Source organism: Chiloscyllium plagiosum, unplaced genomic scaffold (assembly GCF_037043375.1).
Source record: "Chiloscyllium plagiosum isolate Xiang-an unplaced genomic scaffold, Cpla_swu_hap1 HiC_scaffold_38, whole genome shotgun sequence".
NCBI classification, from domain to species: domain Eukaryota; kingdom Metazoa; phylum Chordata; class Chondrichthyes; order Orectolobiformes; family Hemiscylliidae; genus Chiloscyllium; species Chiloscyllium plagiosum.
This window is the reverse complement of record NW_028270176.1, coordinates 48,932,445-48,957,063: the sequence shown is the minus strand read 5'-3', so window position 1 is coordinate 48,957,063 and position 24,619 is coordinate 48,932,445. Positions and strand designations below refer to the sequence as shown.

At 45.8% G+C, this 24,619-nt stretch overlaps 2 long non-coding RNA genes across 5 annotated transcripts in view; both read left to right on the top strand.

The window, feature by feature from the left end:
• The window catches only part of LOC148139494 (uncharacterized), a 1,679,690-nt gene that overhangs the window by 1,164,658 nt on the left and 490,413 nt on the right, over positions 1-24,619 (top strand). The window lies entirely within an intron of this gene.
• On the top strand, positions 1,967-23,362 carry LOC148139497 (uncharacterized). Of its 2 annotated transcripts, XR_015753556.1 has the most exons (5): positions 1,967-2,050; positions 4,764-4,846; positions 8,570-8,674; positions 15,905-16,011; positions 19,832-23,362. It is a non-coding gene; the product is annotated as an uncharacterized LOC148139497 (long non-coding RNA). The 2 variants fall into 2 exon arrangements; XR_015753555.1 differs by lacking the exon at positions 8,570-8,674.

The window sequence follows — 24,619 nt, the reverse complement described above, 5'->3', positions numbered from 1 at the left end:
ATCAGGGCGGTAATACAATCGGGAGCTGAGTGGCCCTGGTGGAGCCTAAAGTGAGTGTCACTCAGCTGGCTGTTGCTGAGCAGCTGCTGCTTGGTAGCCCTGTTGATGACATCTTCCATCACTTTTTACTGCTGATCGAGTGTGGACTGATAGATGGAAATTTCCTGGGTTGGATTGCCCTTTGCTTTTGTATTGAACATGCCTGGGCAATGTTCCACATTGTCGGTAGATGCCAGTGCTGGAGCAGTACTTGGCTTGGTGGGTGGCAAGTTCTGGAGCACAAGCCATCAGTATTATTGCCAGAATATTGGCAGGGCCCGTAGCTTTTGCACTACTTAACCATTTCTTGATGTTATTCAAACTTAATCGAACTGGCTTAAAACTCACATCTGTGATGTTAGAAACCACTGGAGAAGGCTAAGATGGATCATCCCACTTTACACTTCTGGCTGCAGATGGCTGCAAATGCTGTCATCTTGTCTGTTGCATGGATGTGTGAGGCCCCTCCATCGGTAAGGGTGGGGATATCTGTGATGCTTCCTCCAGTGAGTTGTTTAATTGTCCATCACCGTTCACAACTGGGTGTGGCAGAACTGCAGAGCTCCGATCTGATCCATTGGATGTAGGATCACTTAGCTCTGTTGCTTGCTGCTGATGCTGTTTGATATGCAGGTAATTCTGTTTGATAGCTTCACCAGGTTGGCACTTCATTTTTAAGTCTGCCTGGTGCTGCTCATGGTATGCCCTCCTTTACTGTCCATTGTGATGGGTGAGAGCAGGATTTACAAACCCATGAGGTTACAGATTGTGCTGGAGTACAGTTCTGCTGCTGCTGATGTCCCTCAGTGCCTCAGAGATATCCAGATTGAGATCCTACATCTCTTCAAAGTCTGTCCCATTTAGAACGGTGATAGTGTCACTCAACACAATGGAGGTTTTTCTCAACTTTAAGCCAAGACTTTGTCTCCAAAAGGAATGTGTGATGGTCGCTCTTCCTGATACTGTCATGGCCAGATGTATCTGCCGCTGGTCAATTCATAACAATGAGATCAAGTATGTTTTTCCCTCTTGTTGGTTCCCTCACCACCCGCTGCAGACTCAGTTGAGCAGCTATTTCCTTTAGGATCTGACCAGCTTAGTCAGTAATTCTGTTGCAGAGTTAGTCTCGATTGTGGACATTGAAATCCTGTACCCAGAGTACGTTTGACACCATTTTACTTCCTCAGTGCTTCCTCCAAATGTTGTTCAACATGAAGGAGAACTGATCCATCAGCCAAGGGAGGACGGTATGTGGTAATTGGCAGGAGCCATGAGACTTCCCGGTCTCCGGAGCCAATGCTGTGTACTCCCAGGGCAAACCGTCCCTGTCTGTACACCACTGTGCCACCACCTCTGCCTGGTCTGTCCTGCCGGTGGGACAGGACATATCCAGAGATTTCAGGAGAAAGTGAAGACTGCAGATGCTGGAGATCAGAGTCAAGAGTCTGGTGCTGGAAAAGCACTGCAGGTCAGGGTGATGAAGGGCTTAGGCTCGAAATGGCGATTCTCCTGCTCCTTGGATGCTGCCTGACCTGTTGTGCTTTTCCAGCACCACACTCTCGATATCTAGGGATGGTGATGGTGGTGTCTGGTCATTGTCTGTAAGGGATGATTCCGTGAGTATGACTGTGTCAGGCTGTTCCTTGACTAGTCTATGAGACAGCTCTCCACATTTTGGCACCAAAAGCCATATGTTAGTGAGGAGGACGTTGCACCATCGAGAGGGCTGATTCTGTGGTTGTAATTTCTGGTGCCTTGTTAGTTGCCAACTGGTCCATCCAGTTTCATTCCTGTGTTGAGACTTTGCAGTGATTAGTACAGTGAGTAGCTGGCTGGGCCGCTGTCAGGTTGGCAGGATTTTTTTCGCCATTGACAATGGTTCAATGGAGATCAGGAGATTCCTAACACTTTTTTTTTCTTGAATTCAGATTCCACCATCTACCAAGATGGGATTCGAACCAGGACTTCAGTCATTTGTTTTAATATTCTGGATAAAAGCTGAAAACATCAGGTTTGTTCACTCATTTTAAATATCACTAACCCTGGTTTTGTTTCTTTGTAAAACACTGTCCATCATCCTGTCTCCTCCATCCTCCCCTCCAACAACGAGTGAGGAGCACATGGAGTTTCTCTGTCACTAAGACTGAGATAATCCGATCTGCTGCTTCTCTCCCTCCCACTAGCCCACTGAGCCAAACTGCCTCACGTGATGTTCCTGGTTTTTGTCCTAAACCTACATCTTTCTCCAGTCTCTTGTCAAGCCTTATCAGAGCTCACCTTGACCCTTTACTCTAATCTCACTAAACTCACTTTCCAACTCTTTCCTCCGCTGCCGCCTCATCACCCCCCTTCGCCAATTCATAGATATTGTTCCTTGTTCTGTCTATTGGTCTTTTTTTGGTTATGTCCTTCTCTCCCATTCTGTGAAAAACTAATATTTGACCTCACCGTTGTTGGAAAATTCTGCTCCATCTCCACTCTCCCTTTCCTTTCTGAATTCCTTGCATTTGGTGTCCCTCAACGATCTATTCTTGGTCTCTCCTGTATCTCACGTACATAGTGCTAGGAGGTGATATCATTCAAAAACAGTGTTAGGTTTGACATGTACACTGACAATACCCAGCTCTCCCTCCCCATCATCCCTCTCCATTACTCCACTGTTACTCAGTTATCAAACTGCTTATCACATGCCCACTACTCGATTAGCTGCAATTCCCTCCAATAAAACATTGTCACGGTTAAACCCATTGCCTTACCTTTACCTTTCTACTGAGCCCCTCCCTCCCACTGGGAACTCTCTGAGGCAGAATGACCCTCTTCACAATATTGCTGTTACATCTGACCCCAAGGTGACCTTCTGATCAGACATCCACACAATCACAATCTCTTAAAAGTTGCTTTTCTCCACCTCACCCCAGCTCTATTGCTACTGAAACCCCTTCCCTGTTGTAACTGTGTGGTAGCTTTCTGTGTTTTCTGAACAATTACCCCTGGTCCCTTTGTGGTGCAGCTTTCTACAGTTTCCACCATTTAAATAGTACTTTGTTCTTTAATTATCTCCTCCAAAATGAGCAACTTCCCATTTTCCCAAGTTACACACCATCTGGCAACTTGTTGCCCCCTTCTCCTGTACATCTCTCTCTTTTCATAATCCTCTTAGACCTTTACAGTTATGCCTTTTCTAGGAGATATCCCCTCTTCCCATTCTTCCAAACATTTACTGGGAGCACTGGGCAGTGGGAAGCAGACAGAGTTGCTATCTTTTTTGGGATACACTTTGGAGTGATTGGGAGGATCTTCCTCCCCATTGGTCAGGATGGAGACAACTTGCCCATCGTTAGGCATTAGCCTTTCACACCCATGTCTTATTGATGAGGCAGAGCGGCAGCACGGAATGAAAGAAAAGAAAGTAATTCTTATTCCCCATATCTCACTGACGCTTGGATCATTTTCTCCAATGTGTCAAAGAACTGCTGTGTTCAGTCACATGAGATCTCAAGTTGGAATCTCCCAGAAACCCGCAGATTTCCCCCTGAGTTGACTGCTGTTATCCTCAAGGGTAATATGTACAGTAATCCTGGGCCACGAGGAGGGGATGGTGTGAGTTTCTAACTTGAACTGAGAGTGACAGATTTTATAAACTTGTATTACAGGATATTACAGGTGGACATTCAGATGGTAATCTCAGTAAATGTTCTGCTAAACTCTGATTGAATTACTCAGTATATATCAGGACCTGGATATTCGCATTGCGTGTGAGTGAGTGTTGTGTTCCAGATCAGTCCCATTTGCTGCTTAAAAATTCTCCTTTGAATCATTGCATTCTCTCAAAAGGTCTCCCCAAACCTTCAATGTGTAATGTAATCCTTTTATGATGACCTGATGAGTGTAAGGTTTATTATTTGAATGTGTAATTTTTGTATAAGGATGTCTCAGTGAGGGAGCAGAATATTCTTAAAGGGGAGAATAACCATTTTGAGGGGAGGCTGTTGTTTGTTGGTATCAATGACATCGGAAGAGAAGAGTTCATATTGTTGGATCATTGGAATCTCTTGTGGGGTAGAATTGACCTCCATCAGAAGGATGGATTGTACCTGCACTGGAAAGGAAGAGTTGCTAGTGCTATTCAGGAGGCATTAAACCAGTGAAGGAATGTGGGTAAACCCAGAGAGAGAGTGAGGGAAGAGCTAAGTCTGACGCTGGTTCAGTTCAGATGTCAAACAGTCAAGGCAGACAAGGGCAAGGCACAGAATGAGCAGTTACACTGCATTTATTTCAATGCAGGAGGCCCGATAGGTCGGGCAGAGGAGCTCAGGGTATGGGTTTGAATATCGCACTGGGATATTATAGCAATTACAGGGGCATGACTTAATGATGGATAGGACCAGCAGCTTAATGTTCCAGTGTATAGATGCTATAGCAAAGATAGAAAGGGGGTAACAGAGCAGGGGGAGAGGTAATTTTGATTAGGGATAACATTACAGCTGGGCTTCAAGAGGGTATTCCTGGGAGTACATCCAGGCAGGTTATACAGGTGGAACTGAGAAATAAGAAAGGGATGATCTCCTTATTGGGATGGTACTATTGACCCCCTCCCCACACCCCCCCCCCCCTTCCCCAATAGTCAGCAGGGAGTTGAGAAGCAAATTTACTAAGAGATCACTTCTCTGTAAGAATAGTATGGTTGTGTACAAGACTTGACCTTCTTTGTTATTCATTCACAGGATGAGGGTGTCACTGGCTGGGCCCAAAGGGCAGTAAAGGGTCACATTGCTGTGGGTCTGGAGTCATATGTAGGCTAAACCAGGTAAGGATGGCAGATTCCTTCCCTGAAGGATATTAGCGAATCAGATGTTTTTTTTTTTCGCAGTAATCAACAATGGATTCATGGTCTTTAATAGATTCTTAATTCCAAATTTTTATTGAATTCACATTACACTCTCTGCCGTGACGGAATCCAAACCCTGGGCCCCAGAACGTTATCTGGGTGTCTGGATTATCCATCTATTGATAATCTCACTAGGCCATTTGGCAGGGTGAGTGACTGAGGTATCCGTAGGGCAGCACATCAGCACCAAAGATCCCATGGTCTCTGCGGAAGATAGAAAGGGCTGGGGAGGGAGATATATCCCTGGTGGTGGGGTCTGACTGTAGGTAGCGGACATAGCAGAGGTTAATGGTGATTAGTAGGTGGCAGGCGAGGACCGCGGGATTAAATTCTTATTGTGGTTGGAGGGGTGGGGGGAAGGCGGAGGTACAGGAAGTGGAGGATATGCATTGGAGTGCATTATTGATCAAGTGGGAGGGAAATCCGGTCCTTGAAAGAGGAAACCTTTCTGGGATGTCCTGGAGTGGAATTGCTTCTTCTGGGAGCAGATATGGCAGAGGCGGAGGAATTGGGAGGACAGAATCACGTTTTTACAGGAATATACTCGAGGGTAATCAGGAGAGCAAAAAGGGGACTTGAAATATCTCTAGGAAATAGTTTAAGGAGAATCCAAAGAGATTCTACAAATACATTAAGGATAAAATAATAACCAGACGGAGAATAGGACCCGTTAAAGATCAACAAGGCCATCTATGGAACAACAGGAGGTGGGAGAATTACTATGCTATTCTATTCTAGAGAGTTTGGAGAAATAAATAGTGATAACTTGAAAAGTGTCTAGATTACAGAGGGGTAAGTGCTGGATGTCTTAAACAGTAGCAAGGTGGATAAATCCCTGGGACCTGATCAGGTGTATACCAGAAATTTGTGGAAAGCTAGGAAGGTGATGGCAGTGCCCCTCCCTGAGGTATTTATATCATTGTTTGTGACAGGTGAGGTGCTGGAAGATGGGTGCCATTATTTAAAAAAGGTGGTAAGAAAAGGCCAGGGAACAAGAGAACAGTCCACCTAACGTCAGTGGTAGGTAAGTTGTTGGAAGGGATTCTGAGGGATAGGATTTACATGTATTTGGAAAGACGAGGATTGATCAGGGATAGCTAACATGGCTTTATGTGTGGGAAATTCTCTCTCTCTAACTTGATTGAGTTTTTTGAAGATGTGACAAAGCTGATTGATGAAGGCAGACTGTGGACGTTGTCTATATGGACACTGAACGATGTTCCACAAAGCAGACTGGTTAGCAAGGTTAGATAACATGGAATGTTGGGAGAACTAGCCATTTGGATACAAAACTGGCTTGAAGGTAGGAGGCAGAGGGTGGTGATGGAGGGTTGCTTTGCGGACTGGAGGCCTGTGAGCAGCATTGTCCTGCAGGAATGGATATTGGGTCCTTAAATAAATGACTTGGATGTGAATATGAGATATGGTCAGAAGGTTTACAGAAGACACCAAAATTGGAGGTGTAGTGGACAATGAAGAAGATTAGTTCAGAATGCAACAGTATCTTGACCAGATGGGCCATTGGGGCGAGGAATGGCAGACTGGGTTCAATTTAGACAAATGTAAGCTGTTGGATTTTGGAAAGGCATCTCAGAGCAGGACTTGTACACGTAATGGGAAAGTCCTTGGGAATGTTGCTGAACATAGACACCATGGAGTGCAGGTTTATTGTTCCTTGAAAGTAGAGTCGCAGGTAGGCAGACTAGTGAAGGTGGGGTTTGGTATGCTTATATTTATTGGTCAGTGCATCGAGTACAGAAGCTGGGACATCAAATTGTGGTTGGACAGGACATTGATTAAGCCATTCAGGAATTTTGTTTTAAGTTCGAAATTCCCTGTTCTGGAAAGGATGTTGTGAATCTTGAAAGAGTTCAGACAAGATTAACAAAGACTTTGCGAGATTTGGAGGATTTGGGCTACAGGGAGAGGCTGAATAGCCTGGGGTGAAATACCCTGAAGAGTCAAAGACTGAGAGGTGACTTCAAGGAGATTTATAAAATCATGGATAAGGTGAACAGCCAGGGTCTTTCCCCCCCAGGTAGGTGGGTTCAAAATAAGATCACATGGGCTTAAGTTGAGAGGGCAAAGATTAAAAACGGATCTAAGGGGCAAAGTTTTCAAGCTATGTATGTGGTGTATGTGTGGAATGAGCTGCCAGATGAAGTAGTGGAGGCTGATACAGTTACAACATTTGAAAGGCATCCGATTGGGTACATGAATAGAAAGAGTTTTGAATGGTATGGACCTATAGCTGGCAAATGGGGCTCCATTTGTTGAGGATTCCTAGTTGGCATGGACAAATTAGACCAAAGGTCTGTTTATGTGCTGTACATCTCTATGACACTAATAAATGAAAATAAGATGTGTTCCTCTTTTGAGGAGAGCGAGCAGAAGCACAGATAATTGTCCTTGGAGATAAGAAGGTTAAGCAGTGATTTTGACCAGATGCAAATTTGTTTCTAGGATATCTAATCTGCAGAGAGAGTGGAAACGTGAACAATGTCACAATTTTAGTAACTATTTTCAGGTAATTGGCAAATAATATGTGAATATGTGAACATTATTTTATTCGGTAAGTTCCAAGCATCTGGAACAGTCTGAATGGCAGCTGGACAGACTCAGCAGTTATTCATAAACAGATTTGGAATTTTACTTTTTAAGGGAAGATTTGGGGGGCATTGGCAAATGGGAAGGGAATTGGGACAGATTTGCAGCATCTCCAGAGGGAGAGGGTTCAGCCCAAATGGGCTGAATAGCCCCAGCCCCTGTGCTCCGTGATACTGCCGCATTGAGTGTGAATGTTGAAGCTTATCCCAGAGCAGAGAGAGGGAGGATCCCACCACTCACCTCACAATGGGCCCGATGATTGATGTTAGTGCAGGCCAATAGGGGGCAGAGGGCAGTACTGGAGGACCAGGCCGTACCAGTTTGTCCTCCAACCAGTATGAGTGAATGAGGGCATCCTCAAGGCTGGAACTAAAGAAAGGCACATATCGCAGAGATTTGAGAAACTGGAGGACATGAGATAGGGAGTGTTCTGTGGCTGGTGAGGAATTATATAAATAAGGAAGAGTTGTGAGGCTGGATGAAGTGACAGTGATCGGGAGAGTTGAGGATGGAGGAATTTAGAGTTAGTGAGGATTAGAGTCATAATGTTATACAGCAAGGAAAAAGGCCCTGTGTTCCAACCCGTCCATGCCAACCATAATTCCAAACTGAACGAATTGTACCTGCTTCCGCTTAGTCCACATCCATCCAAATATTTCCTATTTATGTACTTATTTGAATGTCTTTTAAATATTGTAATTGTATTCACAGCTACCACTTCCTCTGGAAGTTCATTTCACACGTATAATTTTCTTTTTAAAATCCTAATATCTTTTCTCAAACCTTTCTCATTTCCTCTCAAAATGAATGCACCCAGAGATTTGAATCCCTCTCTCGCCCGGCTATTCACCTTATCTACACTCTTTCTGATTTTATAAACCTCTAATAAGGTCACCCCTCAACATCGTGCGCGCCAGTGAAAACATTCCCAGACTATCCAGCCTCTCCTTAGAACACAATCCCTCCATTCATGGCAACATGCAGGTAAATCTCTCCTGAACCTGCTCCAATTTAGTAATATCCTTCCTATAACAGCGCAACCAGAACTGGACAGAGTATTCCAGAAGAGGCCTCCCCAACGTTCTGTACATCCTCAACATAACGTCCCAACTCCTGTACTCAAAGGTCTGAACAATGAAGGTAAGTGTGCTAAGCACCTTAACCACCCTGTCTACATGTAACACAGACTTCAAAGATGTGAACCGCTCGGTCTCTTTGTTCCCATGTCACTACTCAAGGCCGTACTTTTATTGAGTGTAAGTCCTACCCTCGTTTGTTTTGTCAGGATGTTATATTTTGTATTTATTCCAATCCAAAAAATTTTTGAGTATAAAGGCAGTAGGAGTATAATTAAGAGGGAAATCAGGAGGCAAAAAAGGGATGTGAGATAGCTTTGGCGAACAGGGTTAAGGATAATCCAAAGGGCTTTTGTAAATACATGAGGAACAAAAGGCTTCTTCGGGAGAAAATAGAGACCCTCAAAGATCAGCAAGGCAGCCATTGTGTGGAGCTGCAGGCGATGGGCGAGTTCGGAAACAAGTATTTTGCATCAGTGTTTACTGTGAAGAAGTACATGGGAGATATAGAATGTGGGGAAATAAACGGTGACATCTTTAAAAATGTCCATATTGCAGAGGAGGAGGAGGTGCTGGATGAGTGGCTAAGGAGCTGGTGCAGGGGAAAAGGATTCACGTTTTTTGGATCATTGTGATCTCCTCTGGAGTAGAGTTGACCTGCATAAGAAGGATGGATTGTACCTGAATTGGAAGGTGTCTAATATCTAGGCAGGGAGACTTGCGGGTGATACTCGGGAGGCATTCAACCAGTGAGGGAGTGGATGTCAACCCAAGAAGATAGTGAGGAAAGAGATATGTCTGAGGCTGGTACAGTTCAGAAGTCAAATAGTCAAGGCAGGCAAGGGCAAGGCACAGAATGAGGTCGGACTGAGCAGTTGCACTGCATTTACTTCAATGCAAGAGACCTGACAGGGAAGGCAGATGAGCTCAGGGTATGGTTTTGAACATGGCACTGGGATGTTATAGCAATCACAGAGGCATCACTCAGGGATATATAGGACTGGCAGCTTAATGTTCCAAGGTACAGATGCTGTAGCAAGGCTGGAAAGGGGGACAAGACGGAGGCGGAGTGGCATTTTTGATTCGAGATAGCATTATGCTTTTTCTTAGGGAAGATCTTCCTGGGAGTACGCCCAGTGAAGTTATTTAGGTGGAACTCGGAAATAAGAAAGGGATGATCATCTTATTAGGGGTTTCTGCATGGATTTCGTCTGGTTCCGCTGGTTTCCTCCCACAGTCCAAAGATGTGCAGGTTGGGAGGATTGTCCTGGCTGAATTGCCCACAGTGTTCAGGGATGTGTACGTTGGGTAGCCCTGGGAAATGCAATGTTACAGCGGGAGGTTAAGTGGCTCTCAGGGTCAGTATCAATGTGATAGGCTGAATGACCTGTTTCCACACTGTTGTGATTCTCTGATAATTCTACTATTTTTAAAATAGTTACAGAAAATAATATATCAGATCTAAACGTTAAGGATCTGAATTGGACAAAGGCCAATTTTGATGGCACAAGGCAAGAACTTTCACCTGCCCCCTCAAGCCTACTCTGCCATTCAACAAGATCAGGGCTGATCTTCTCATGGCCTCAGCTCCACATTCCTGCTCTCTCACCATAACCATTAATTCTTTTCCTGTTCACAAATCTACATTTTGCCTTAAAGGCATGCAAGTTGATAACGTCAAATGCTGCACTCAGCAGGGAATTCCACAGATTCACAAACCTTTAGCTGAAGAAGCTCCTCCTGAGCTCAGTCCTAAATCTGCTCCCCCTTATTTTGAGGTAATGCTCTGTTGTTTGACCTGCCCCCAGTGGAAATAGCCTCCCTACTTCTATCTTATCTACTCCCTTCATAATTTTATTGTTTCCTATCCAAACTCCCATTCTTCTAAATTACAATGACAAGAGAACCAGTTTTCTCAATCTCTCCACATACGCCAACCCTCTCAACTCCAGGCCCAAACTAGTGACCCTCCTCTGCACCCCCTCCAGTGCCAGTACATCTTTGCTGAAGTAAGGAGATCAAACCTGTACACAGTACTCCAGGTGTGGCCTTCCCAGCACCCTGTACAGCTGCAGCATAACCATCCCTCTAGCAATGAAGGACAATATTCCCTTCACTGCCTTATTTACCTGCTGCACCTGCAAACCAACTTCCTGTGATTCATGCACAAGGACACCCAGCTCCCTCTGTACAGCAGCCTGCTGCATGTTTTCACCATTTCATCATCCAGTTTGCTGTTAGTCCGACCAAAATGGATGACCTCACATATCCCAACATTGAACTCCATCTGCCAGATCTTTACCCACCCACATAACTGATATGTATCCCTGTGCAGACTGACAGTGGCCTCTGCACACATTGCTCTACCTCATCTTTGTATCAAATGTGAACTCTGACTCCTTACACTTGGTCCTCAACTCCAAAACATTTGTGTAAATTGCAAACAGTTGTCGTGCCAACACTAATCCAAACACCCATTTATCCCCATTCTTTACATTTTGTTGGTTAACCGATCCTGTATCAATAATAATACATTACCCATAATGCTGTGCATCTTTACCTTATACAGCAGCCTTTTGTGTGGCAACTTATCGAATACCTTCTGGAAATCCAGATACACCACATCCACCGAGTTCCCCCTTGTTCAACGCACTCGTCGTATCCTCAAATAATTCCAGTAAATACTTAAACTTGACTTCCTTTCATGAATCCATGCTGTGTTTGCTCAATGAGACATTTTCTACCCAGATATCTCACCACTACTTCCTTGAGAGATTCAAGCATTTTCTCCACTACAGAAGTTAAGCTAATGAGTCCTTTTTGAAAAATAGTGGCACTGCATTTCCAGCTTGCAGTTTGTCAAAACCATCCCAGAATCCAACAAATTGTAGTGAATTATCACGAGTCTATTTGTTATTCACCACACCCCTCCCTCAAACCACCACCCCCGCCATCTCCTTTAGTCCCTGGGATGCATTCCATCAGAGCCAGGAGACCCATCTACCTTTCGGCTGTTATCTTTCCCAACATTACCTCTTTACTGAGAATGATTGCTTCTCTGTCCTCATCTGCCATTGCTTCCATAGGCCTGCGACAACAAGAGTACACAGACAATATGTTCCTATTAAGGCCAAGGCTGCTCGGTCTAGAGAATGCTGCCTATCGAAAGAAATTGAGGGCCTGGTCAAGAAAATGAAGGAGGCATATGGCAGGTACAGAGAGCTGTTTTAGTGTGAATCCCTAGAGGAATATAGGGGCAGTAGGAGTATACTCGAGGTAAACCAGGAGGGCAAAAAGGGGACATGAGATAGCTTTAGGAAATAGGTTTAAGGAGAATCCAAAGTGATTGTACAAATACACTAAGGACAAACGAGTAACCAGGCAGAGAATAGGTACCCGCAAAAATCACCAGGTCTGTGTGGAACCGCAGGAGGTGAGAGAGATTCTGTATGAGCGTAGAGGTTTTACAAACAAAATGTGCACATCGGAAAAGACAAATTTGAACGTCCCAGTCTCGTGTTTTCAGTAAATGGGGAATTGCCTCAGTGTGGCTGCAGGCATGGGTGCGCGCCGCCATTAGTGGGCGGCACAGTGGCACAGTGGTTAGCACTGCTGCCTCACAGCGTCAGAGACCCGGGTTCAATTCCCGCCTCAGGCGACTGACTGTGTGGAGTTTGCACGTTCTCCCCGTGTCTGCGTGGGTTTCCTCCGGGTGCTCCGGTTTCCTCCCACAGTCCAAAGATGTGCAGGGTCAGGTGAATTGGCCATACTAAATTGCCTGTAGTGTTAGGTAAGGGGTAAATGTAGGGGTATGGGTGGGTTTCGCTTCGGCGGGTCGGTGTGGACTTGTTGGGCCGAAGGGCCTGTTTCCACGCTGTAATCTAATCTAAATCTAATCTAAATCTAAATCTTTATTTGGGGCAAAAATTCACTGGACACGTGTGGAGCCACCAGCTTTGGAGGGTGCTAGGTGCAGCCAGTCGCATGTACAGCCTTTCTCTTGTACAGAGTCATTGGGAAAGATTTACACAGAGCACATTGAAACTCAGAGAAATGGATGTTTATTTCTGGATTTGTTTCGTCATTCATTTTAATGATTTGGTATTGTAAATGAGTTTGCAGGGGGCCATTAGAGCAAGGAATGGCAGATGGAGTTCAATTTAGATAAATGTGAGCTGTTGTATTTTGGAGAGGCAAATCAGGGCAGGACTTATACACTTAATGGTAAAGTCCTGGGGAACGTTGCTGAACAAAGACACCTTGGAGTGCAGGTTCATATTTCCTTGAAAGTAGAGTCACAGGTAGGCAGGGGTAGTGAATGCAGTATTTGGTACGCACCCTGTTATTGGTCAATGCATTGAATGCAGCTGTTGTAACGTCATATTGTGGATGTACAGGGCACTGATTACTGCTCTTCTGGAATTCTGTTTTCAGTTCCAATCTCCCTGTTCTTGGAATAATGTTGAGAAACTTGAAAGGGTTCAGAAAATATTTACAAGGACTTTGCCAGGATTGGACGGTTTGAGCTATTGGGAAAGTCTGAATAGGCTGGGAGTATTTTCCCTGGAGGGTTGGAGGCTTAGCGGTGATCTTATAAAATCATGAAGGGCATGGATAAGGTGAGCAGTCAGGGACTTTTTCCCAAGTTCGGTGGGTCCAGAACTAAAGGGTACAGGCTTAAGGTGAGAGGGAAAAGATTTAAAAGGGATCTAAGGGGCATCTTGTTCATGTTGAGGGCATTGCATGTATTGAATGTACTCTCAGAGGAAGGGGTGGAGGCTAGTACAATTGCAGCATTTAAAAGGCATCTGATTGGGTACATGAAGTGGAAGGATTTAGAGGGATAAGGGTGAACCGCTGGCAAATGGGACTCCATTAATGCTCTCCGTTATTGGTCAATGCATTGATTACAGAAGCTGGGACGTCATACTGTGGCTGGACAGGACATTGATTAAGCCACTTCTGGAATTCTGTTTTCAGTTTGAATTACTCTGTTCTGGGAAGAATGTTGTGAAACTTGAAAAGGTTTGGACAAGATTTACAAAAACGTTGCCAGGATTGGAGGATTTGGGCTACAGGGAGAGGCTGAATAGGCTGGGGCTATTTTCTCTGTTGAGTCAAAGACTGAGAGGTGACTTCATGGAGATTTATAAAATCCAAAGGGGTGTGAATAAGGTGAGCAGCCGGAGTCCTATTTCCTCAGGTTAGGTGGGTCCAAAACTAGAGCACCCGGGTTTAAGTTGAGAGGGCAAACATTTAAAAGGGATCTAAATGGCAACGTTTTCAAGCTGAGTGTGGTGTGTGTATGGGAGGGGCTACCAGATGAAGTAGTGGAGGCTGATAAAATCACAACATTTAAAAGGCTTCCAATTGGGTACATGAAAGGGAAGGGTTTTGATGGATGCAGGCCAATAGCTGGTAAATGGGAATCCATTAGTTTAGGATTCCTCGTTGGCACGGACGAATTGGACCGAAGGTCTGTTTCTTTGATCTTAATAAATTAAGATGCATTCCTCTCTTTTGTGGAGAGCTAGCTGTAGCACAGATAATTATCCTTGGAGCTGAGAAGGTGAAGCAGTGATTTCGATCTGGTGCAGATTAGGTTCCAAGGTCTTGAATTTGCAGAGAGAGAGAGAGAGGAATTGTTAACACTTTCACAATCTTTAGTAACTACTTTCAAGTAATTGGCAAATAATACAAGGTGAAAATGTGAACACTATTTTACTCAGAAAGTTCTGAGCATCTGGAACAGTCTGAACGACACAGATTCAGCAGGTATTCTGAAACAGACTTGGAATTTTACTTTTTAAGGAAAGATTTGGGGGTCTGTGGGCACATGGGAGGGACCTGGGACATATTTGCAGCATCTCCAGTGGGAGAGAGTACAGCCCCAATGGGCTGAATAGCCCCCAGCCCCTGTGCTCTGTGATACTGCCCCATTCACTGTGAATGATGAAGCTCATCCTAGGGCAGAGAGAGGGATTAGCCCTCCACTCTCATCACAATGGGGCCCGGCTGATTGACAGCAGCTCCAGACCGATGGGAGGAGAGTCTGTGTGGTCCTGCAGCCAATGGGATTGAATGAGGTGTGTGGCCAGCAAGACAACATGAGCTGTGCAGGTGCAGTGTCACTGTTTGGGGTTGGGAGAGACAGCAGAGACTGGGACAGAGGCTGTTGGACTTGAATTACAAACTCCCAGTAAATTAAAGCCAAAAGAACTGCAGATGCTGTAAATCAGAAACAACAACCAGGAGGTTCTGGAAAAGCTCAGCAGGTCTGGCAGTATCTGTGAGGAGCAATCAGAGTTAAAGTTTAAGATCCGGTGTCCCTTCCACAGAACAGATGTTACTCAGAAAAAAAAGTCAGTTTATGTGCAGAAGATAGTGTGGGGGGAGGATAAAAGGAGTAAAGGATAGGTGGGGATAGAGTGAGAGGAACAGTCGGATAAAGAATAACGATCTGGCTGGGGGAGTGTGACTAGTTGTTAATGGAGACTGTTAGTGACTAACCATAGGTAGTGTGTAATGGCAGGCTGTGAGAACAAGAACTGATGTGTGGGGTAGGGGGCTACGACATGAGGTTGTTAACCTATGGTTAGCCACTAACCGTTTCCATTGTAAGCTGTTGCCCACCTATATCACGCCACGATTGGAGCTGCCGAGGACACAAACCTTTGGAATATCCTCCCGAACCCCGTCTGTCCACCTTAAAGATGTATCTAAAAATCGTTCTCTTTAATCAACGTTTCCATCATTCATGAAGCATTTTAGGAGATTTGTCAGTGTGAAAGGCTCCATACAATGCAGGTAGTTGTTGTTATTGTCTGACATCAGGAGAAACAGGGATGAGCCCTCTCTCTCTCATACCTGATGAACAGCAGCAAAAGCAGGAAGCACTGAGCATGCTCCAGCACACAATGGGCCTCGGATTATTGATGTCAGCGCAGGACCAATAAGAGTGGGGGAACGGGGGCTAGAGGTGCTAGTTGGTCCTTCAACCAATCGGAGTGAATGAGGGGTGGTACAATACTGAACCACATGATAAACTTCACTGACAGCACAGTGTTGTTGTGGCCAAGGCATTGGAAATGTGTGAAGGTGAAGGGCAGGGGAAAGGAAAGACATATTGACCAGGAAGAGGAGGAAATTTTCATGGTATGGGATGAGAGGTTTTATAGAACTTAGTGCACATTGTAAAACACAAATTTCAAAATCCAAATTCTGCACCATTTTCCCTCCCTATAATGCATTTTGCACTCCCTGAAATATCAACTGTGTGTTTCTCCCTCCACAGAGACCATTGATCACTGCCAAAGCCCCATTGCCTGTGGAGAAGGTGATGTTTGACTTCCTTGTACAGCTGCAGTTCGTGTGGTGAAGGTGCTCCCACAATGTGTTTGGGTAAGAGCTGTTTTAGATTATTCACTCAGCGACAGTGAAGAGTTCACAATGTATGTGCAAATCAACAACAGTTTGTTTTTTTTATCATGTTTATAAATCCGCAGAAATACTATTGAGAACTTCTGACATAAGGCCACAGATGGGGATATTAGGTCAGGTGATCAAAAGGATTGCCAAATAAGCAGGTTTTGAGGAATACCTTAAAGGAGGAAAGCAGGTCTGAGGGCATTAGGGTGGGAATTCCAGACCGTGTTGCCTTGGCAATGGTAGAAACAGCCAGACAATTGAAGCAATGAATAAACTCATCGTTGGGAGTCTGAAAGAAAATGAGTTGTCGGGGTCTCACAGGTTGTGTGGTGCAGGGAGACGGGGATGTTCACAGCCAGGAATTACATCAAGGGTGAGAATTTTAAATTGTTGCTTGTTAATAGGAGCCTTTTGATGGATCAACAAGTTTTGGTACAAGTGAGCACTTGGGCAGGAGGGTTTTAGATACTCTTGAGATTACATGTAAGTTGAATATGGGAGGCTGGCCAGGAGTGTTTGGATAATGAAGTCTGGAGATAACACAGGGATGGACGAGTATTTCGGCCAATGAGCTGAGACTAGGGTGGGGTTGGGTGATGTCAGTAATGTAGGAATAGTGCTTTTGGAGTTGGGCTGCTCCTCCTCCTCATCACTCCCCCTCACCAAATCACATATTGTTCCTTGTTCTACCTGTCTGTCTTTTCTGGTTATGTCCTTCTCTCCCATTCTGCTACAAACTAATATTTGACCCCACTGTTGTTGGAAAACCTGCTCCATCCCGACTCTCCCTTTCCTTTCTGAATTCCTTATATTTGGTGTCCCTCAAGGATCTCGCCTTGGTCCGTCCTGTTTCTCACCTACACACTGCCAGGAGGTGACATTGTCCAAAAGCACCGTGTTAGGTTTCACATGTACACTGACAGTGCCCAGCTCTCCCTCCCCATCATCCCTCTCCATTACTCAGTTATCAAACTGCTCATCACACTCCCACTACGCGATTGGCTGCAATTTCCGACAACGGACCGTTGCAATGATTAAACCCATTGCCTTCAGTTGCTATTACAAATTACTTTCCCTTACTGCTGAGCCCCTCCCTCTCCCTGGGAACTGTCTGAGGCAGAACCGCACTCTTCACAATGTTGCTGTCATATCTGACCCCAAGGTAACCTTCTGATCAGACATCTACACAATTACAAACACCAGGAATTCCAATCTCTTAAAATGTTGCTGATCTCCACCTCATTCCAGCTCCACTGCTAATGAAACCCCTGATTCGTGTCGGTGTTGCCTTAAACTTGACGAATCCAAAACAGAACCCATGATTCCGTGACTGACTCAGAATCTGGTTCCAGACTCCCTCATGATGGGAACCATCACACGGTGGCACAGTGGTTAGCACTGCTGCCTTACAGCGCCAGAGACCCGGGTTCAATTCCCGCCTCAGGCACGTTCTCCCCGTGTCTGCGTGGGTTTCCTCCGGGTGCTCCGGTTTCCTCCCACAGTCACAAAGATGTGCAGGTCAGGTGAATTGGCCATGCTAAATTGCCCGTAGTGTTAGGTAAGGGGTAAATGTAGGAGTATGGGTGGGTTGCGCTTCGGCGGGGCAGTGTGGACTTGTTGGGCCGAAGGGCCTGTTTCCACACTGTAAGTAATCTAATCTAATCTACTCAGTATTTACCCTGTCAAACCCCTTAAGTATCCTGCATGTCACAATGAGATCCCCTCTCATTCTTCCCAAATCCAATGAGTAGAGTCCCACCTTCTTCAGTCTTTTCTTAAAAAATAATCCCTGCAAACCAGGGATCATCGCAGTCAATTTTCTGTGAAATGCCTCTGATGAAATGACATATTTCCTTAAATAAAGGGACCAAAACTTCTGTCATTACACCAGATGTGGTCTGACTCGCACTTTATAAAGTTACTCTCAGGTATATACTCCAAACAACTTCCTTTAAACTTGCACAGATGTTGTTGGAAATGCTCAGCAGGTCATGCAGCATCTGTGAAGGAAAATCAGTTAAAGTTTCTGGTCTGGTCACCCTTCCTCAGATACGTTAACTCTAATTTATTTTCACAGATGCTGCTCGACCTGCTAAGCTTTTCCAGTAACTTCTGTTTCTCTTCCTGGTTTCCAGCATCTTCAGGTGTTTCGGTTTTCACATCCTTTAAAATTGCCATCTCTCCTCTAGAATTTGTCATTTCCACATTGGAAAAAAGATTCACATTTGTTTGGTCTCCCCTACCCTGGGAAAAAAAAGAAACCATGACTAGTCACCCTATCATTGCTCCTCATAATTTTATAAAGTTCGATAAAGCCACCTAAAATGTCCAGTGCTGCAGGGAAATAGCCTCAGCCTATTCAGCCTCTTCCTATGGTTCAAATGTTCCAATACTGGCACCACAAGGTAAAACTTTTCTGACCTCTTGCAAGTTTCCCAACATCTTTCCTGTAACAGGGAGACTGGAATTGAAAGCAGTCTGGGGATTCCAACAGTGGCCGAGCCAATAAACTGTACAACCGGAACATGATCTCCCAACTCCTATCCTCAATGCACTGCCAAATAACAGCTAGCATACAGCACACCACCTTCACTGACCTGTCTACCTTCAACCACACTTTCAAGGAACAATCAACCTACACTGCATGGTCTGTTTGTTTGTCAACAATTCCCAGGAACTTGCCATTAAGAGGTTGAGTCCTATTCTGATAACATCTTTCTGAAATCAGGGAGACCACAATTGAATGCAGTATTCTAAAACTGGCCTCACCAATGCCCTACTCAGCCACAACGTGACCTCCTAACCCCTATACTCAGTGACAGAATCCCCACAGTGTGGAAGCAGACCTTTCGGCCCATGAGACCATACCAACCATCGGAACAGCATTCCACCCTAACTCTGTAACCTACCATTACCCAAAGCTAATCCATCTAAACTGCATGTCTTTGGAATTGTGGGAGGAAATTAAGAGCACCCAGGGAAGCCCACGCAGACACACGGGGAGAATGTGCAAATACCACACAGACAGTGGAATCAAACCAGAGTCCATTTATTGACCAGCACATTCCATTAAAGGTCAGTGTCCCAAATGCCACATTCAGCACCTGATCTCCCTGAAACTCCACTTTCCAGGAACTATGCAGTTGTTCTGAGCCCTTCAGAGGAAATTAAGGTGAGGAGGAGAAAACACGAACAGGGTTGAGTTGTAGATCTATAAAATAACTCTCCATCTTCCCCCTCTCTGTTCCCCCCTGCCTCCCCCCACTCTGTCTGGTTCCCCCCCTCCTGTCGGTCAGTCCTTTGTCGGCTCACCCACCTCGTCGGTCGTCCCTCCCCCGTTGGTCTGTCCCACAATCTGTCGGTCTGTCCCCCCATCTTTTGCCCCCTCGGTCTGTGCCCCCTCTGTCAGTCGCCCCCCTGTCGGTCGCACACCCGTCTCTTTCCCCCCTCCATCGGTTGCCCCCCCCCTCAGTCTGTTCCCCCTCTTTGTCGGTCGCCCCCCCAACCGTCGGTCGGTCGCCCCCTCTGATCCCCCTGTCTGTTCCCCTCCTCTCTAATCCCGCTTTCTGTCCCCACCCATTTCTGTGCCTCCCCTCTCTATCCCCCCTCTCTGTCCCCACCCATTTCTGTCCCAACCCTCTCGATCCACCCACCCTCTCCTACCCTCCGCCCACCCCCTCTCTGCCTACCCTCCCCTCTCAGCCCCCTAGTTCTGTACTCCCCCCTCCGCAGGGAAAATATCTTGTCTATTTACCCTAACCAATCCCGGCCTGATTTTAAAAATCTCTTTCAGGTCACCGTTCAGCCTCTGACGCTCCAGCGAAAACAGCCTATCCAACCCTGGCAACATCCTTGTAATTCTTTTCTGACCCCTTTCAAGTTTGAGAACATCCATCTGATAGGAAGGAGACCAGAATTGCATGGAATATTACAAAAGTTGCCGAATCAATGTCCTGTACAGCCACAATATGGCCTCCCAACCGCTACACTCAATGCTCTGACCAATAAAGACAAGCAGACCAATTGCCGCCTTCACTATCCTATCTACTTGCTACTCTACTGTCAAGGAACGATGAACCTGCACTCCAAGCACTCTTTGTTTAGCAGCACTCCCCTGGAACGTACTATAAACTGTATAAGTCCTGCTAAAGTTTGCTTTTCCAAAATGCAGCAGCTTGCATTTTTCTTAACTGAACTCCTCCGCCCATTCACCCTTCTGATCCAGATCCCCTTGTACTCTGAGGTAATCTTTTTCACTGTTTGCTACACCTCCCATTTTGGTGTCATCTGCAAACTTACTAATAATACCTCTTATGTTCACATCCAAATCATGGATATAAATGGCGAAAAGTAGTGGATCCAGCACCGATCCTTGTGACACTCCACTGGTCACAGGCCTCCAGCCTGAAAAGCACCCTCTGCCTTTTACCTTCGGGCCAGTTCTGTACTCCATGCGATCTAACCTTGCTGACAGTCTCCCATGAGGAACCTTGTCAAACACGTTACTGAATCCATGTAGATCATGTCCATGCTCTGACCTCAGCAATCCTCTTTGATACTTCTTCAAAAAAACTGAGTAAAATTCATGAGATATGATTTCCCGTGCACAAAGCTGTTATTAGTATCCAGGATTTAACTCTGTACATTGGGGTCTGCGTTGCCCAGTTATAGCTGTTAATATTCTGGATGAAGTTTAAGTACACCAGCATTTTGTCAGTGAGTCTGTATTGAGTCCTGTTAATGTCACCAACACAGGTGAGTTCCTTTTGAAAGGCAGTCCCTGTATCCCTTGCCCACCAGGAAATAGTGTAAGTGTCCTTACCTCTGGACTAGGAGGATCAGGCTCAGAGTTGAGTAACAGCATCTTTGAAGAGGCTGATTAGTAAACCTGCCCAAGCCACCAGGCCATACTGTCTCCCAGCTGTCCCTGCCTGAGCCTCCAAACAGAACCTTCCTGTAGTTTCTCTCCTGTCAGACTCTCCCATTGCTCAGTTTGTCCAGGATCCCCTCTTGCTGCTGCACTGCTCCTGTCCCTCAATGACCTGTCTATCCCCCAGTGTCCTCCGCATTCATTCATTGTTAACAATCCCATTGACCCAGTCCTCCAGCCACGCCCCCTCCACTCGAAAGAGACGCTCAGTGGTTAGCACTGCTGCCTCACAGCATCAGGTACCCGGTTTAGATTCCGGCCACGAGCGACTGTCTGTGTGGAGTTTGCGTGTGCTCCCCGTGTCTGAGCGGGTTTCCTCCCACAATCCAAAGATGTGCAGGGCAGGTGAATTGGCCATTCTAAATTGCCCACAGTATTAGTTACATTAGTTAGTGGGCATGGGTCTGTGTAAGTTACTGTTTGGAGGGTCAGTATGGACTTGTTTGGCCGAAGGGCCTGTTTCCATACTGTAGGGATTCTGATATATTGGGCAGCAGCTGCTGTCAATCACTCGGACTGCTGTATGATCGGGAGCACGTGCTGTAGGAGGGGAGACCAGTGCACGGTCGCAGTGCTGGCAACTGTGGGAGTATGTGCAGTCTTGGTCAGTGCCTGGGAAGGAGGCTGTGGGTGTGAGGAATTAATCTATCATTAGCAGCTTCATCCCTCTGGGAGCAGGACCCAGAAGAATGGCCCTTTTCTTGCTACCCTGACATGTGGTCAGACTATCAGTGGTGCAGCGTTTTGCAGAAAATGATCAGAACTCTTTTGTGAAGATTCAGAGTTGTTATGGAAAGGGACAAGGATGGGCCTGCAATTAGAATTCTAATTTGGCTCATTTTAGTAAGATGGGTCTTGGCCAGAGTTGCAGGAAGCAGTGTATGCAGGATGGTTCTCATCAGGAGCTAGGAAACTGAATTCGAAGAGAGAGTGTGTGAGAACTGGGTGTGGAGGAAAGGAGTGGGGGGATTGGTTTGGATTTCAGTTCACAGAAGAGAGAAATTGTGAGACTGAGGCTTAAAGCTTTGGAGGAACAAGGAAGCTACAGTTTAATACTACAATTGTCTTATGAATTTCCATCCTGTATTAACAGTGGTAACTTGTGTGCTCTGTTGTAAGGTACTGAAAGGGTGGATTTGCAGATGAGAAATTCAAATTGAACTTCATGTTCAGATGTGATAGTTACTTGATCCGTGCCGCTCTGAATATCATTGGCCTTTTCATCTGGAAGGAAAGGTGTGCATTCTGTCCGTGGGCGAATATTTCAAATGTCAGTGTGTCTGCAAAAGTACTGAGACACAGCCAAGTCCATGTCAGCATGGTGAGGGAGAGAGAGATTCCATTTGCTTTTGAAAGTTTGGAAAATCATGGCACATTTCCCAGGAACAATTAAGCCACAACTTTGCTTTCTAGAAGGACAAGTCTTTAATTAAGAATGCAACCAGAAAGACACAAGGATACCTGCACCATGGGAAACACTATGAAAACGGGATTGTTGTAAAGGAGTTAATTCTCGATCATGGATTCTAATGCATTGACATTGTCACGTCGGTTCCAGCGCTGTGGGGAAATTGTGTTGCATTATTTTCAGTACACATCATACCTTACATAAGGGCATCAGTTTAATTTAGTTTCACAGCTTTTTAACAGGTGCAGAGAAGGATCAACTCTATATATGACAGGTCCATTCATAAGTTTGATAACAGTACGGAAGAAATTGTTCCTGAATCCATTGGTGCGTATTTTCAAACATTTGCATCTTCTGTCCGTTGGAAGACGTTGGGAAAGAGCATTGCGGTGGGGGGAGGGGCCTTTGATTGTGTTGGCTGCATTCCTGAAGCAGTAGGAATCCAAGTCCGAGTCAATGGAAGGAAATGTGATTTGCGTGATGGATTGGGTTAGGTACACGCAACTCTGCAATTTCTTGCAGTACGGCCAGAGCAGTTACCATACAAAGTGTCTGGATAGAATGTTTACTGCGGTGCAATGTTAAAATTGGTCAGAGTCATTGCCAGAATGCTAAATTTTCTTCCCCGTCTGAGGAGGCAGATGCATTGATGTGCTTACTTGGCTGTAGAGTTGACATGGATAGACTGATTATTTGTAATATTTATTACTGGGAACTTGAAGCTGTCCATCACCTCCAACTCAGCACCAATGACAGAGAGCAGTGTGTGTCCTTCAGTCCAATACCTGAAGTCAATGGCCAGTTCCCAATGCTGAAATTGAGGGAAAGATTGTTGTCTTTACACTATGTCAGTAAGCTCTATTTCCTGTAGGAGAAAGTGAGGACTGCAGATGCTGGAGATCAGGGCTGAAAAATGTGTTGCTGGAAAAGCGCAGCAGGTTAGGCAGCATCCAAGGAACAGTAGAATCGACCTTTCGGGCATAAGCCCTTCTTCATGAGTGAGGAGGGTGTGCCAAGCAGGCTAAGATAAAAGGTACGGAGGAGGGACTTGGGGGAGGGGCGTTGGGAATGCGTAGTTTGAAGGAGGTTAAGGTGAGGGTGTTAGGGCGGAGAGGTCAGGAAGAAGATTGCAGGTCAAGAAGGCGGTGCTGAGTCTGAGGATTGGCACTGAGATTAGGTGGGGGAGGGGAAATGAGGAAGCTGGAGATATCTGCATTCATCTCTTTTGGTTGAAGGGTTATTAGGTGGAAGATGAGGTGCTCTTCATCCAGGCGTCTGTTGCCATGGACTGGCGATGGAGAAGGCCAAGGACCTGCATGTCCTTGGCGGAGTGGGAGGGGGAGTTAAAGTGTTCAGCCACAGGGCGGCTGGGTTGTTTGGTGCGGGTGTCCCAGAGGTGTTCTCTGAAATGTTCCGCCAGGAAGCGGCCTGTCTCCCCAATATAGAGGAGGCCACATCGGGTGCAGTGGATGCAGTAAATATTGTGTGTGGAGGTGCAGATGAATTCATGACGAATATGGGAGGATCCATTGGGACCTTGGAGGGAAGTGAGGGGGAGGTGTGGGCGCAAGTTTTACATTTCTTGCAGATGCAGGGGAAGGTGCTGGGAGTGGAGGTTGGGTTGGTGGGTGGTGTGAAATTGACGAGGGAGTCGCGGAGGGAGTGGTCTTTCGAGAACGCTTGTAGGGGAGGGGAGGGAAACATATCCTTGGTGGTGGGGTCTGTTTGGAGGTGGCAGAAATAACGAAGGATGATACGATATCTGGAGGTTGGTGGGGTAGAAGGTGAGGACCAGTGGGGTTCTGTCCTGGTGGCGATTGGAGGGGTGGGGTTCAAGGGCAGAGGAGCAGGAAGTGGAGGAGATGCAGTGGAGAGTATCGTCAATCACGCCTGAGGGGAAATTGCGGTCTTTGAAGAAGGAGGCCATCTGGGTTGTTCGGTATTGGAATTGGTCTGCCTGGGAGCAGATGCGGTGGAGGTGAAGGAATTGAGAATATGGGATGGCGTTTTTACAGGGGGCAGGGTGGGAGGAGGTGTAATCTAGGTCGGTTTTGAGACCTACCCACTATCGTGGTGTCATTAGTAAATCTGTAAATGGAGTGAGAGCTGAATTTGGCGGTACACTCAAAAGAGGGTAAAAAATATTGAAGGGGGCTGAGTACACATCCTTGAAGGGCATCAGTATTGCGTATTATTGAAGAGGAGGAGTTTCTAGCTACCCTCATTCATTGTGATGTGCAGGT